The sequence below is a fragment of the Zeugodacus cucurbitae genome, chromosome 3, assembly GCF_028554725.1.
Source record: "Zeugodacus cucurbitae isolate PBARC_wt_2022May chromosome 3, idZeuCucr1.2, whole genome shotgun sequence".
Taxonomy (NCBI): Eukaryota; Metazoa; Arthropoda; class Insecta; order Diptera; family Tephritidae; genus Zeugodacus; species Zeugodacus cucurbitae.
In genome coordinates this window covers 23,861,708-23,874,629 of record NC_071668.1, presented here as the reverse complement: position 1 = coordinate 23,874,629, position 12,922 = coordinate 23,861,708, and the positions used below count along the sequence as shown (strand labels likewise).

Below are 12,922 nucleotides of genomic sequence, written 5' to 3'. Positions count from 1 at the left end.
CATGACAGCTTGACACGACTCAATCATGGTCTGTTAAAAAAGGCTATTGTAAAACCTCTACTTGGATCACCTGTGCAGTGCTTCATGCAAAATGTCATTATATAATCCTAGAAGCTGCAATCCTAGAAGCGTTTGAAAATAGAATACTTTGTCAATTTTGTAATATAAATATACTCATAAAATTTATGTTTTTGGGCACATCAAACTTGGTACTGTCGGGAAGCACTGAGTTAACGGGCCAACTGCCGATTCTTATGAACGATAATGAAGGCCGAGGATTACGTTTGAAAATTTAGAGAGTTTCATATTCTTTTCATTAACAATAATAATCTAGATCTCGCGAACAAGGTAAATAGACCCATTTTATAAAGGCTTCCTTTATGCTAAATGCTAAATTTATTCTTATTTCCTGGCAGTTCTCTTCGCTTTACTCGCTATAGATCACAACAAGACTTCTTTTGGGAAAGAGCTATCTTATTACTCGAAATGATGTGATGGTTAGCCAAATTAAAAATCTTCGAGATACTTCTTTATAGGTGTGGTCGTTTCATAAACCGGAGCCGGGAATGCTCTGAACCCGATACAAAAGATATGGGGTACATTTGTAGTAGCTATACATATCTCTCCACCTCTAAATCGTTCCACAGATCGCTCGATTTGGTTACGATTTAAGCCGTAATAACATTATTTACGCACACTCACATTCATGAAGAACACATTTTTGCTGAAAACACACTCGCATACATACAACCAAACATGCATCCAAGTCAATGGTAAACAAACGAAATTATTCCTTCGACTGGACTGTGTTTTTGCCTCTTCATGTGTCCTTTTAACTTTATATATACGTCTTCCTACTTGGCTGCTATTGTTGTTGTTTTTGATGTGTTGTTATTATTGTTGTTGTCATTATGTTGCTGCACATCGGCGCAGTTGCACCGAAAAGGAAGAGCAAGAAAACAAAAAGTAATTTTTGGGCAGGCATTCTTATACGCTTGATAACACACCTCAAGCACACGGCGAAATGCCAATAGACAACGCTTCGTACGTCCAACCGTCCGTCTGTGAGTTCGTCCATCGGTCCACATACCAATACCGCTGTGCAGAATGCCACAATAGCGGTAACCGGACCAGGGGTCAAGGGAGCGGAAAGGAATAAAATTGCGGAGAGCACAGATAGGTAAGAGAGAGAATGGAAGAGAGAAAGAGCGGTGAAAAATATTGACCACACTTTTTGCCGCTGCTGTTGCTGCTGCCTCATGTGGTAAGAAAATTAATGGAAAAATGCGAAAATGCAACTTGGCTTCGCATGTTGTTGTTGCTGCCAAATTGTAGTTGTAGTAGCTTTTATAGTATCTGCGGCCACTGCTAGCTGCGCCGCGCCACATGTTGTTCCATGCCGCTTGTTGCTGCTACACCATCACCGCGACTTGATTGACTTCGTGCAGCACCCATTGTGCAGCATCCAGTATTCACTGGTGAGTAGTGAGTGCCGCATTGCATACCAATAACTACAAACAACAAACAACTACGAGGCACCGACTCTGCCACCACATATTTGATTAGTTTGCTTACTCTTGTTGTTGCTGCTGCTGCTGCTGCTAGTGGTGCAGCTGGCGTTGCTACTGAAGTCATCGTCGCCACTATGTTGCTTGTTGTTGCTGCAACTATTACCGGTACCATGGTGTCGGGTTTTCTTAGCCAAATTTATCAGAAAACCAGTTTCTGTGTTGTAATTCCTTTTTATGGTGTTGGGCCAGTTCGCGTCAAGCTCACGCTGCTCTCTTTCCCATATTCATATTGAGAGTGTTGCTCACTTTGCAATCCGTGTACACGTGATCTCTCCGTTGTGCAGCATATTTTAAAAGGTATTTAGACAACAACAACTACGCTAGTTATATTACATATTGGCTAGTAAATTTTTGCACAGTGGCAACTGCGGCTAATTCTTTGGTCAATATATAATTTATTTATTGTAGGAAATTATTATAATTTATAAATATGAAATATGAAATATGTTCTCGTAAATATTTTTTTTATTTTTTGTATTTATTTAGATGAAGGTTAAACTATTTTTTCCATACCTTTAGCTTCTCATGAAAGCTATCGATACTTGAGTATAGGTTTGAAATCCTCAAATAAGTATAATATTTCGATGTCCAATTTTCAGAATTCAGTATTTTTAAGAAAGGTGGATAGTTATTTTTCGATCAAAATTAAGGGCTAAGGGATTTCATGCTCTGGATCATAAAACTACTGTTTAAATATGAGATCAATGTATATCTGAAAATAACCGTAAAAAATTCTTGTTCGATTTTATATCGAAATCGGCTTTATATCAAAAATTCATTGAAATGCTTGTAAAAATTTCGAATAAATTCAGTATTTATTATTTTTCGCCTTCTCCAGAAGTGTGGTATAAATATTACTTTTTTAAGTTATTATATTGAGATGACAAGTATATATGTATATATGAAAGACCTGCGATCGTTGAAAACTTGTCTCGGAGTAGACGGACAGCGCTAACAATAGTGAGTTTGGGAATTTTTTTCAAAGTTGATGTGGGAATGCCAAGAATGGTGCCTTGTACGGAAATGGGGCTGATGTGTCTATCTCTCAAATGCCTTCGCACTCGGTTAGGTTATTCTGGTAGGCCATTAAGCCACGCATATACCAGTTTTGGTCCTTAGCCAGATGGAGTGCCGTCACGTAGTCTATCTCGAGTAGTCTACCTTTTGGATTTCAGCGCTTGTGGTAAATTTAAAAAAAAGTTATGTGGTACTTCTTCCAATTTCTCATACTCTGGGATCCCAAAACATTGCCTTTTTAATGCAGAATAAGTTCACAAGAAATGCTGCATTGTTTCCATTCTTGTTCTTGTCATTTCCTACCATCTTCTCGATCTGTCAACCTCATCTTCCAGGCGTGCCCGCTACCAGGTTGTGGCCAGTGAGTATGCCAACAATAGTTCTAAAGTCCTTCTATCAAGCACCAATAGGAATTTTGTATATTTCTGACCTTCATCTTTACCCATGACTTTTGAGATCTTGCATACCGGTAGATCCTTCCAAAGCGCTTTAATCTTCCTTGTCATGCTTTTGTCCAGATCATCGTATAGACAAAGTGTGAGTATATTGAGGCATTAGCCAATGGGTTTTGATGTTCTCAGTATTGATCAGTATTGATTTAACACTGAGTTTCAATCAAAAGTACGTGTTCACCATGGTATATTCGTAATGAAAATATTCACACAGATAAATAGATAGATAAATAGATAGGAGATAGAGGACAGCAGAAAGAAATATATTTCTAAACTTCATGAACACCAAAACCCATTGGCTAATGCCTCGGTATATTCCTGTATTGAAATCCCCTAAAAAAGAGATATGTCTGCCTACTAAAGGGCAAAGTAATACAAAAACAGCTCAACCACTTCTATGAGCATATCTAATTTTAAATATATTTAAGATTTTATTACTTATTATTTTTAAGGTCCAAATGAGCAGATTCATTAAATAACGATTTGATAAAAGTTATAATTTTTCTTGGTAAATATTTTGATTTACATATATGCTCAAAATAATCTGAAAATCGCTGGGGTAGGAAACTGTAAGTAGAAAAAAATACGGTAGATATAAAAAAAATATTTTGTTTTTGTATTTCAGTAAAAGTCACAATTTACTTGCAATCAGACACTGTACCAATATGAAGAGAGAGCACACAGAGTTCTGATTACAAGCAAGTTCGCTATATTCTTCGAGCACAATATTTAAACAGGCGTGAGAGTAGCGAGAGAGCGGGTGTAAAAGTAATCACTGGTTGTACGTAGTAAATAAAGTCTAGGTTTTACGAAAATAGGTGCGAAGGGAGAGAGAAAACAAAATGACATTATTGATAAATATCCAAAAATAATATTTATGAAAAAAATTATATTAAACAAAATAAAAATATGTGGAAGGATTTATAAAGCTTGCTGCCATCACACAAACTGCTCATCCACCACACAATCGCCAGATAATTAAGCACGCTGCCAGCGGTATTCGCGCAACCGCGCTCGTTGCACATTTCTTGTTATGCGCGCCACTCTAATGAGTATTTGCAACCAAATTAGATGTGGAAGTGTGACTGTGTTTGTTTGGCAACTAAAACGCACTCAAGGTATTATGCACCGAAATGCTGCTTTGCAAAGAGTTTTAAACTGTTCTAATCACCTATCAAGTGCTTCTCCAGCTTCACCACCAGCCGCTTAGCTTCACTTTGATATTTGTAGCAGTGTGTGTTGGTTTGTTGTTGTAGCGACGCGCATCTGCGGCGACCTTTGCGAGTCATCATTCTTTGGCTGCTTGACTGCTTGACTGCTGTGGCATTGGTGGCACCGGTGGCCACTATGGTGCGCTATCAGCAGCAACAAAAGCAATAAGAACAATAATAAAAAAATAACAAAACCTTCTACAAAAAACAACAACAAAATCAAAATCGAACCAAAAAACCTCGGCACAGTTTGTAAGCAATCATTAAAATACCACAACAACAACAAGCATATACTCGTACATATGTATATGTGGGTGCACCAACACACACTCACTCACACACACTCAACACTAGTGCTTAGCGCTTTGGCTTTTTCGCGTATCATTTGCGCTTCAACACTATGCAGAGGCCTCCATAAAAATTCTATACTCCAAACTTTTTGCATTTTTTCCACTCAGAAATTTTTGCTATTTTTTCAAACCACACACACACATTCGCATTCTCATTTATGTTGATAGCATGCAGTAGGCAAATAATCATTCGGCGGCAACCCACCATGCACCATTCACCAGTTAATATTTACCATTCACCACAATTTTGTATGCGATAGTGAGGATTTTTAGATTTTTGCCACAGCATCGCTGCCACAGTATTGTTGTTGTTGTCGCTGCATACACACACATACTCGCTGCCCATGCACTCGTACTTACTCGCACTCGTATGCATTCGTCGCTATCGCAATGTCGCTATGTATGCGCTCCGCTGTTGCTGCCGCTGCTGCTGTTGTATGTTTGTTTACTTGTATGCCTGCATGGCTGTGTGTGTTTGTGTGTGGCTAATTGTGGACCTGTCGTCAGTTCTTTTTGTATTTTAAAGCACTTTTTGTGCATTTTAAAATTCTTATGCTTATGTGCTCATGTGCTGGCTGGCTGGTCGTATGCTCGGCTGGCTGGCTTGCTGGCTAGATTGTTGGCTCCTTTGGATCGTTTGTTTGTACGGTTGTTTTGTCTGTTTGTTGATTGGTATGGTTTGGTTGTTTGACTGGCTGACTAGCTCGCTGAATGCCTGGTTGACTGGCTGGCTGGCTGGCTGTCTTGGCTATGGCTTTGGCTTTGCCTTTATGCTTTGTGAGATTTCGGTGCCCATTTTGTTTGAATGCAACATGACAATAAGATGAGCAGCAGGCACATTGGCAACACGCTGTGTTTGCATACATGGTAAAAAAAACTGCTTTAGCTGTATAATATTATTTCAATAGTGAAGAAGAAATTAATAATTTTTATACAGTGGTTAAGGAAGAAGTTATAAGTGAGGTTATTAAAACTATTTATATGAAGAAATATATGTGTATGGTAGATTGGTGAAAAAAGAAAATCTCCAGAATACATTTTTCTCACAATCACTAATTAGTTTTGAACTTGGCAGCATTACAAATTAAAGAAGACATTTGAATTATATTCAAATTTCCAATAATTGACAAATTTCCTGATTTTCTATCAGTTTTTCTTCATTTTCGGGCCTTAGATTAACCGCCGGTCTCTTTTGTGGAAGCTGCTCTTATGATTCTTATAAACTCAGCTCATCATTTGGTTCTACAGCGCTTTGTGAGCCTTGACTTTCTTAACAATACCCAACCATGTTACTCCGTCTTTTCTTGTTTCTTTCAAATTTTCCAAATGGAATTTCTTCAAATCTTAGTTTAATTCGTCCATCGATTTTGGGTTTGGACTACCCTCACCTTGCCGATGAATGCTTTCGCGTTTATTATTATCCTTTTGAGCTCCTGAACTGTCCATTCTCGTAACATGACCCAACTATTCATTCATTAGCTGAATTAGCTGGTCAAGTTCGTTATTCCATCTTATGCTCCATTCATCAGGCCCAATTCTAACTGCACCGAAATTTTTTCGGATTTTTCTTTCGAAACTCATCAATTTAATTTTGTATTTTTTTGCTTAAGGCTGGCCGTACTTCAGTTCTGCACAGGGTTAGTTTGCATGATCTGTAAACGCAGCTATCACAAATTTATCTATTGAAACGAAAGAGAAGTCCCTCTTAAAGAGGAATCCAATTAAGATCTGGAACCGTTCATGACATGACCAAATTTTTAAGATATTTTATATGTATTATAGTGGTAATAAATCGTTCAATAGATTAGGAGAAGGATACCAAAGATGATACTATAGATAAGTCTTTTGAAAGGGAAGAAGTGAGAATAATAGTCGGGGATATTTCGAATAGAACACGGGAGATAGCATTCTAGTCTTGTTGATATTTTTTTTATTTTTTGAAGAATCACCTGGAATTTCAAACACAGTCAAGCCAGTCTAAGCTGGACACCTGCGGTTCAGCACATTTTGCCCAAGTTACGCGAGTGTCCATGTTATGAAGAAATGATTGTTTGTACCGTATTATGTTGGTACAGAACATTTTTTCCAATTTGAGCGAGAGTCTAAATTATAAGGGTGTCCAACTTTACAGGTTTTACTCTACTTTGAGATTTAATGATGATGATCAGATTTCGGTCAGATTAAGTGGGGTTAGGTTAGGCTTATTTGTTTAAGTTTGAATATTATTTATGTTCTCCACAAAGATTAATTAAAAAATTGGTGATAAAACTGTAACAAATAAATCGAAGCCAATTTGAAGGTGTGTTTAAAAGTCGGGAGCTCTTAATATAGTTTCATGGTTGGGGTTCACTCATATTATGATGGAGGGATCTTCGGCTGAATGTAGACAATGTGTGATAATAGTTGGGTATTTCTGATGAAATTGGTGAATTGTTTCCATTTTATAATGATTGCTATAGCGATGATCAAAAGTATGTTGCTATACCGCTGAGTTCGTTCGTTCCAACGCTGCTGATGTTGATATTCCAGATCATTTAGATCTATCAGAAACCAAGACTACTTAATTTCATATTATATAATTTAAGAATTAGTAATTAAGTATTGATCAGTATTTATACAATCAGGAAGGTAATCATATTCCAAATTTTTAAATAAGATATTTTTTTTTATTTTTTTAAATTAAAATGTATATATTTAAATTGTTTTATTATTTAAGAAAACCCATTTTAACCGTTTTTTTTAAACTAAAAAAAAATTCTAACAACCTTTTTCGAATTTTTCGAAAAATGGTAAAATATTTCTCGCTGTGTATCACCATATTTGTTATTGCATTTGGAGATTTTTTTACAATTCTAAATTCTTTAATACAAATACACAAACAGCGCGTCTCACGCCCGCTCGCCTTACCTTGCTGCAAGAGCGGCACAAACACACATCCATAGATGTGACTGCATGTGTATGAGTCCCCACATACAATACCTATGCGTCCATGGTAGTACACCACGCATGCTGCCGTTGTCGTTGCTGCTGCTGTGATCATCCAGAAGAGCATAATAGCCAAAGTTAGCTCAGTTCAATGGAAGACAACTCAACCCGCTGAGCTTGGATTTGGCGCAGCGCAAATGGTCACAGGTTACACTCTGCCAGCCAACTTCTTTTGCTCGTTGCTCGTTCTCAGTGAACAACAATTTACATTAAGTTGGCAAAGAGCAGCAACGGCAACAACAACAACAGGCGCGTTACACCGGTTGCTTTGGCTTTTGTTGTTCTATTTGTATTTTTACCATTTTGTGTCTGCAGCGTGGTGTTCATTCCACTTGATCTTCCATAGCGGCTGCGCGGCAGTGAGCGCTGTGTTGTGTTGTATTGTGCTATGGTGAGTTTCTGTTTATGCTTATGCTGCGGCCGACATTTATGCTGTGTGTTGTTCAGCTCGTTGTTGTTGTCTGGTTTGCCTCTCCGCTTGCTTTTGCTGTTAAATTGTTGTTGTTTCTGCTTGCGTTCGCGTCGGCGCTCACCTTGTATGCCACCACACTTGCTCGCAGCATTTTGCCCAGGTATGGTATGCTCAGGTAGAAAAGAAACACGCCAATTCAGTTCTTCGTGTGTTTTCGTTGTAAAATCAGTGAACGTTTCACGTGTGCGGACGGTTTTCTGGTGTAGTGTAGCGCGTTTTTTTCACGGTACAAAAATCTCACAAACTACCTACATACAATAGTTGGACACAAGTGTCTTTTGTTTTAGTGCAAAGTAAAAATTGTTTGTTTTCACAATTGGAAATAAGTGCCAGCAAATTGGCAATAGTTGGAAATAAATATTATTGAAAGTGGCAAAACGAAAACGCGCGTTCAACGCTGGGAAAATGTAAGAAAATCTTTACTTGATTCACTAGACGACGCGTAGTGCATTGTAGTGACAAAGAAAAATTGAAATTTTCCAATTTACAAAAGCAAAGAAAATTGTGTTAGTGCAACAAGTTGCGGCAACATGAAGTTGCAGTTGTGAGTAATATGAAATATTTACATTAGTTGGTTGAAAATATATTTCTCTGTGTGTATAAAGTGGCCAAAAGTGCTGTTCATAAGTTAAATATACAACAAATTACAACAAAAAGTGTTTGTTATTGGCAATTTTGTGGCACTTTTGTGTGTTTGTTGCGCTCTAAATATAATAACAAGTGGCGTTTGAGAGCAACGAATATTTGGCAAGTGCGACAATCACAAGTGTTTTGTTCAAGTTGCCACAAATCGCAACTATTTCCACTGGAATACCAACAACACAACAATTGTGACCGTAAAAGGAATACAGCACCAACAAGCAACACAATTGCGGAAAAAGTAAGCATACAAAGTTGTTTCAGCAACATTTTCATAGTTGCGCTGCTATTTTGTGTATTGATAAAATTGAGTGAACGAAAAAGAAAAACTGTGCAATTTTCCATATGGAATATTGTGTATACTCGTATTTGCACAGGCGAAGGCAACAACACACGTCGCACATGCCGCGGTTGATGCCTTTAAAATGTGTGTGTGTGTGTGTGTGTGCAGTTGAAAAACATAAAATGTATAAAATAAAATAAAATGAAACAACAAACAAAATACAATACTACAATAACACAACAACACTGTGGTAACAAAAACTAAGCAAAAGAAGCAGAAAAAATAGAAAACAAAAGGCAAAGCAAAAAATAAAATATTAAACAAAGTGAAAAGAAATATTTTTCAACAAGTCAAACGGGTTCTTTGCGCTCCAACTGTTGTGCGCTTAGCTGTTGTTGTTGTTGTTGCTATTTGTAACGACGCTGCCACTGTCGCAGCGGCCGCGGCTGCTGTGACCACGGCTGTTGCTGTTGTTAGCCGTTGGTGCTGCTGCTCTCCAGCGAGTTTGTTCATTTGCTTGTGTTGTTGTTTTGGTTGTTTGGTGGCAGCAAATGCAGTAAAATGCAATGCAGCAGCAATGCCATTATGGCTAACCTCTTATTGAAATAATTTTAATTTTCTCGCTTAACTTGCATATGTATATACGAGCGTGTGTTGCATATGTGCAGGAAAATGGTTTTCCAATCGAATATACAACGATAATCAAGTGGTCTGTATGTTGGAAAAATATTAAAAATTATGTGTTGCTGCTTTTTGTTGTAGTGATTGTGTGTGTAGCAGGAGTTTTGTGTATGTTACAGCAGTAACAGGTGATTTGTGGCAGTATGAAATATTGATGAAGAAATGTTGCAAGGAAATGCGCTGTGTGTGTGTTTTAGAGACTATATTTAGAGCTTTATAATGCTACTTTTATCTTTAAATCAGAAGAAAATCTCATAATTTTGTAATATACCAAAGTGCTTCTTTGAAAAAAAAAAAGACTGAAGCAACGAACCTGATCTGAAACCGATAGTACATACAATGAATAAGTGTAAAACAATCAAATTCGTTGTGATATCTGCATGATTTCTCTAAACTTCTTTGGCTTGAGTAAAATTTTATGCAATTTCTTTCAAATACAGTTCTTGTGTGTTTTAAAGAGTTTTTAAATCAACTCCATACTCTCTTCTACAAATGGTACACTGTAGCAAACAAAGCAACCGCGTATTTTAGTTGCTCTTCGTGCTAAATCTTCACTTAATCGCTTTAAATGTTAATGACTAAGAAAGTTAAGAGTTTGCTAAAATTTGCCACCAATTCTGTATAAAATGGGTCAAACAAAAGACTTAAGCGACAAACTTGAGTTGGAAATTATTATTATAAATTGCTTTTTAAGAATCTAAAAACAGAATGTGGGACAAAATGTGAAGAGGAATTTATAAAAGTTTTAATTATTGAAGAATAAATACTACTACTTACATCGAAGACAGTACAGCACTGAAAATAAAACTTGCGCTCTTATATATATAATAACGGCAATGCCAAAATACAGTTATTAAATATTTTCAAAATATGTTTTTTATTTTGAATTGTGATGGTAATATAATAGGAAATGTTTTAAATTTTAAGTTAGTCTTCTCCTGAACAAATTTTCATAACAGTCGATTTTAGTTTAAGATCACAGTACTATACACGTAATTTCATCAAAGAACCTTTCATGCACCATTATATATATATTTCGATGTTGATATTTTCATAAATAATAAAATTATTAGTAGTCTTCTGGCTGACTGTTCTTTTGGTGCTAAACTTTTTTTTTTGTCAACCACTATTACGACCTCTTGGGCACTATCCATTTATTACTTTAAGGCTTTCTTATAACTACATCACTCTGGAGTGTCGAAATATCAGCAAATTTCAATATCTTTTCTTTAAAAACGACGGAAAAATTGCTTTTAAATGAATTGTCCAAAAAATTATTGATTTCTAATGTTTATTTGTGACTTAAAACGATATCCAGACAGTGTAGATGATTGATGGAAACTTCTCGTCATTATATCTATATTTTGTCGCACAGTTCTTAAATGGAAAATAGGGCCTCTCCCGTCATTGTAGTACTCTATAAATTAAAAGGTTTCATGAAGAACTTGGAACGAACTTCCCTAATGTTTAAATGTTTTATATAAAAAAGCTCTAATTGTTAAAGAAAAGTCTGCTTTTCGGCTGAAAATATCCAATAAAAATGCTTATAATGAAAAAATATGCAAAATAGAAATTCTTAAATCTTCCTGTAGATATTCTTTTTTGAAAAATAATGTCCAAAATTCAAGTCAATCGGTAAAATATTATGCTAGTTTTTTTAGCTGTGTCGAATCTAGTTTAAAGAAAAATGTGTTTTAAGTTTCAAGTTGCTCAGGATCTGCATCATTTAGTTCTGACTTGGGGTTTAAATATAAACCTCATAAAACCTTTTTCAAATTTATACTATAGTATACCAACTGAACATTTAAATCAGAAATAATATACTCAGTATTCGAAACAGCATCTAGAACTCTATTATTCTCTCATAATTTACTTACCAAAAACACTTCAAGAACGATCTGGCTACAAGCTATTTTAGGGTGTTGAAGCGACAATTATAGATAAGTTATCCAAAAAACTTTATTCGACGGCGATAGATGAACAAATTTTTATATGCAAGAATCAATCTGTAGGCCAAGCTAATAGGGTCTATTACTGAATAAGTTCTGATTCTAGTAAAATAAATTAGAAATATAAAAATACAATTTTTGATAGCATTTTGTTCAACAATTTTAACCAATATTTCAATGATTAGTTATTTGAAAACAAAATTATAAAAACAAAAAAAAACAAGGTTAACATTGAACTAAACCATGCAGTGTCTCTGAGTTGAGAGTTGTACTCAACTATTACAACATACAAGTTGATATATGCATTCGTGTAAAAGAAATGATTTATTAGAAATATTTTCATACCTGCCTGTCAAAGGCTGGCAGCCAACTATTGCAGTGTAGTTCCAATAAAATGCGTAAAATATTTGTGTACTATATTACGAAATTGTTGTAAGCGGACACGTACAAGTCATAAAGCAAAAGGAAAAGCGCGCACCAGCTAAGAAAATAAATTTTCCAAACTACTTACAATTGTATTACATGTGTGCCTCTATATATGAGTGTATATATATATATATATGTATTGGTGTGAGTGTGACTCTAGAAACGACCGAATAGTTATGCGTGCATGCATTGTGATTTATTTTCGTGTGTGTACGAGTATAACAGTCGAAAAGGCATCCTGCACCCTCACACACTCACCTCGCCGCAGTTCTAATGAAATAACAAAAAGTTTGAAGAAAAAAAATGAAAAATAAGAAAATCGAAAAAACCGGCAAACGAGTGCATCGTGAACTTAAAAAGAGCTGAGCGTGTTTGGAGGTGAATGAATGTGGCTAACACAGCACAACAATTGTAATCACCTACATATGTACATATATAGAAATCTCTGTATATATATATGTATATATGTGTGTGTGTGCTTGTGTATTGCTGCAGTTGCAGTTACATGTGAAAGGAAGGAAAATTCGTGCATTGTATTTTTATGCAATTCATGGAATTGATTGTATGATTTTTTCGGCTATTTTAATCGACAGCTACATGCATTTCTATACTCGTTTGTATATATGACGAGTAATAAGCACAATGCAATCTGTATATATAGAGACATATAAACTAAATAGATATCTATATATTTTCGTTGTAGTTTTTGTTGTTGGAAAATCTAATCGCGCGATCGTGACGTGTTTGCTGGAATGTTTGTTTCGAAAATGCGTTTTCTTGAGAACTGTCGAATTTTGTTGCTTTTGCCATTTGCTGCTGTTCTATTGCCTTTGGAGTGTGCGTTCTGCGCATGAATGGCTGCAGCACAGTTGATGCCTTTTGTTGG

The 12,922-nt window shown here is 36.0% G+C and overlaps 1 protein-coding gene across 1 annotated transcript in view; it reads left to right on the top strand.

Annotated features, from left to right (window-relative positions):
- The first annotated feature begins 8,214 nt into the window (after positions 1-8,214).
- Positions 8,215-12,922, top strand: part of LOC105214813 (protein dachsous) — a 226,728-nt gene continuing 222,020 nt past the window's right edge. Inside the window, exon 1 of the mRNA XM_011188472.3 lies at positions 8,215-8,938. The gene's annotated coding sequence lies outside the window, so the exon portion shown is untranslated. The remainder of the gene's footprint in view (positions 8,939-12,922) is intronic.